Here is a 3,731-nt window from a genome sequence, read left to right as displayed (position 1 = left end):
AATGATACCAGGGCATATGTCTAACTCACCTATGCACACGGTTCTACAATCAATGATCCTAGTATGTATATACAATTCTATGTACAGAGATTCTAAATGTATGTTTAACTCACAATGATCCTAGTATTCGTATTTTACCCATATATACATACAATTCTATATACAGTGATCCTAGTGTATGTGATTAGCCCACCTGTACATATAGGCCTATGTGCAATGATACCAGGGTGTGTGTTTAACCCACTGTTCTGTGTTGGTTTGAATGAGAATGGCCCCTGTAGGCTCATATGTTTGAATATTTGGTCCTCAACTTGTCTGGGAAGGATTAGTCTGTCTCGCCTTATTGGACGAGGTGTGTCACTAGGAGCAGCCTTTGATGTTTCAAAAACCCACACCATTTCCAGTTAGCTCTCTCTGCCTGGTGCTTGTCGGATCAAGATTTTAGCTTTCAGCTACTGCTCCAGCACCATGCCTACCTGCCTAGTGCCTCGCTCCCATCGTGATAGTCATGGCCTCACCCACTGAACCTGTAAGCCCTCAATAAACTTGTTCTTCTTAAGTTGCCTTGGTCACAGTGTCTTATCACAGCAATAGGAGAGTAACCAGATGCATATGTATGGTTCTACAGGAATTTCTTAATCTATGTGTACACATAGTATTTAAAATGGTAAGTCCAGCCAGGCGGTGGTGGCACACGCCTTTAATCCCAGCACTCGGGAGGCAGAGGCAGGGGATCTATGAGTCGAGGCAGCTGGCTACAATGAGTAGAAAGGCAAAGCTACAAAGAAACTGTTCGAAAAAAAAAAAAAAAAAAAAAAAATGGTAAGTCCATATCAATATTGGCCTTTCAATCCAACAGATTTCATTAGTTATTAATGAAATCCTGTAACCAGACTGCAACCCACAGCTCCAGGGAGGCTAGCAAGTAAGGGGGACCCTAGGAAAGACACAGGGATCGCCCAGCGATGGAGAAATGGATGAGATCTACAGGAGCAAACTGAGGGTGACAGGGCAGAGGGGTGGGCATTAATAGAGGGCAAGGGTCGGGCAAAGAGAGCTTAGGAGAGCGGGAGGTTCAAGCTGGATTGGGAACAGAGTGGGAGAACAAGGAAAGAGATACCATGACAAATGAAGACCCCATGGGAATAGGGAGAAGCAGAGTGATAGGGAGGTCCCCAGGCATCCACAAAGATGACTCCACCATAGACTACTGGCAATGGTTGAGAGGGTGCCTGAGCTGGCTTACTCTGGTGATTGGATGGCTGAATACCTTAACTGTCATGATAAAACCCACGTCCAGTGACTGATGGAAGCAGATGCAGAGATCCACGGCCAGGTCCCAGGTGGAGCTCCAGGAGTCCAATCGATGAGAGAAAGGGTTTTTATGAGCAAGAGATATCAAAACCATGATTGGAAAAAGTACAGAGACAACTAGCCAAACTAGTGGAAACACATGAACTGTGGACCAATAGCTGAGGAGCCCCCATGGCACTGGACTAGGCCCTCTGGATAAGTGAGACAGTTGTTTAGCTTGAACTGTTTAGGGGGGCCCCAGGCAGTGGGATCAGAACCTGTCTCTAGTGCATGAGCTGGCTTTTTGGAACCTAGTGCCTATGATGAGACACTTTGCACAGCCTTGGTGCAGGGAGGAGGGGCTTGGACCTGCCTCAACTGAATGTACCAGGCTTTGCTAACTCCCCATGGGAGACCTTGCCTTGGAGGAGGTGGGAATGGGGGGTGGGTTGGGGAGGAAGGCTGGGGGTTGGGAGAAGGGAGGACGGGGGAATCTGTGGTTGATATGTAAAATGAATAGAAAAATCTCTTAATTAAAAAAAAGGAGAGAAAAAAAAACAACTTTGGTTGATGCTTTGCAGGCAGGAAGCATCCTTGCCAAAAAAAAAAAAAGAAAGAAAGAAATCCTGTCTGATGGGTAATAAACCTAGCTCAATATATAAAATATATGGTGTGCATGTTTTCACTCCCACTGTGTATAAAAACATACCATTACTGTGCAAACAACTGGAGGAAATATTATGGACTGGTGATTATTGGTAAAGTTGATTTTGTTTTGTTTTGCCTTGAGCTGTGCACTTTCTGTTCCAAATGCTTCTTCCTAAGGTTTCTGAAGTTGCTGCCCATCTCCCTTAACTCCTCATGGGGGTGGGGGGTAGTATTCATTTGGAATGCTTCTGGTCGTTAGATCTGCTTTCCACCTTGGTGTCCTGTTCGCTTTTTGTTAGTCATAATTGCCTGCTGTGCATTGGACATACAGAGCGTGTCTTCAGAGCACCCTGTGAGCTGCTCTTCACCGGTACCCGGCTCCCACTCCCTTTTGTCTGGCCTGACCTGTACTTCTGCACGACACCCAATGCCATTCATCTCCGGCCGTCTCCTCTTTCCAGTGTTCACGTGCGTGCTTCCTCTCAGCCGTTTGTTCCTTCTCTCACACAGACGACATGCTGTTCGTGCCTCTGCACTTCGGCTGTTTTCACTGAGATCACAGAATTCTCATCCTAAGTTCACAAAGAACTTCACTTGTATTTTGTTGTTGTTTGTTTTTTGTTTGTTTGTTTGTTTTGACATTTGCAATGTCTGCCATTGGTTGGATGCACGTTTTGGACATGCTTTTTTTCCCTAGTATTTTGGAGTTACAAACAATGCTATGATGAGTATCAGAGTGGGTATGCATATTTTTCCTTTTTCTTTTTTTTTTTTGTTTTTGTTTTTTATTTGTTTGTTTGTTAGAGACAAGGTTTCCTGTGTAGCCCTGGCTACCCTTAAACTCACCACGTAGCTCATGCTGGCCTCGAACTCAGCGATTAGTCTCTGTCTCCTGAGAGCTGGGATTAAAGGAATGTCTGACACTCAGCGTGGATATGCATTTTCAAATTGTAGGAGGTAACTGTAGACACTGCTTTAGGAAGAAACTGTATTTCCCTCCATAGAACTATATATCCACTGTAATACTGAATTTCTTTCTCTGTTCCTCTCTTTCTTCTTTCTCTTCTCTCTCTGTCTCTCTCTCCCTGTCTCTCCCCATCTCTATGCCTTTCTTTCTAATGGCTCTCACCGCATGGCTAAGGCTTCCATGAGCTGGCCAGTCACTGCCTGTCCCTTGCTAGTACTGGCATTACAGGCATGGTCCATCACCTCCATATGTGAAAGTTCATGATTTCTTAATTTCACCAAAGAGCTAGCAGCACGCAAATTACCTTGGTTGTGTCAGAGCATTTATTTTCTTTTACTTGATATTTTTTCTTAAAATCCAAGCAAGCTTCTTCCAGAGTCTCAGTGACAGGATTGGATGCCTTCTGTAAATATGAGTGAAGGAACACAGAGACAGAAGGGCATGGTGACAAGTGAGGAGTTCCCAGCTCTCCCACATATCCCCTTGTGTCTTCAAGATGAGCACACCTCTACCTGTTCTCATTTGTGATATGCAGTGGGTCATGGCCAAGAGCGGGCCCACAGGGTAGGTACAGGAGACGGGCAGCCTTCAGGTGCTAGAAGCTTCTTGAACTCTTTGAGGGGTCATAAGACAGACTGGACCCACACTCCCTGGTCAGCGACAAGATGGGGAGTTAAATGTTGAGGGTTGGGGAGAACTTGCCAGGCAAGGACAGAAAGGCAAGGCTAAGAAGAGGACCCACAGGGCGCGGAGGATGGCTTGTCCTGGAGATCAAGCGGGGATGGGGCTATTAGGAAACAGTCTTCAGAAAGCACACGCAGGA

This window comes from Peromyscus leucopus, chromosome 7 (assembly GCF_004664715.2).
Source record: "Peromyscus leucopus breed LL Stock chromosome 7, UCI_PerLeu_2.1, whole genome shotgun sequence".
NCBI classification, from domain to species: domain Eukaryota; kingdom Metazoa; phylum Chordata; class Mammalia; order Rodentia; family Cricetidae; genus Peromyscus; species Peromyscus leucopus.
This window is presented reverse-complemented; position numbering follows the sequence as displayed.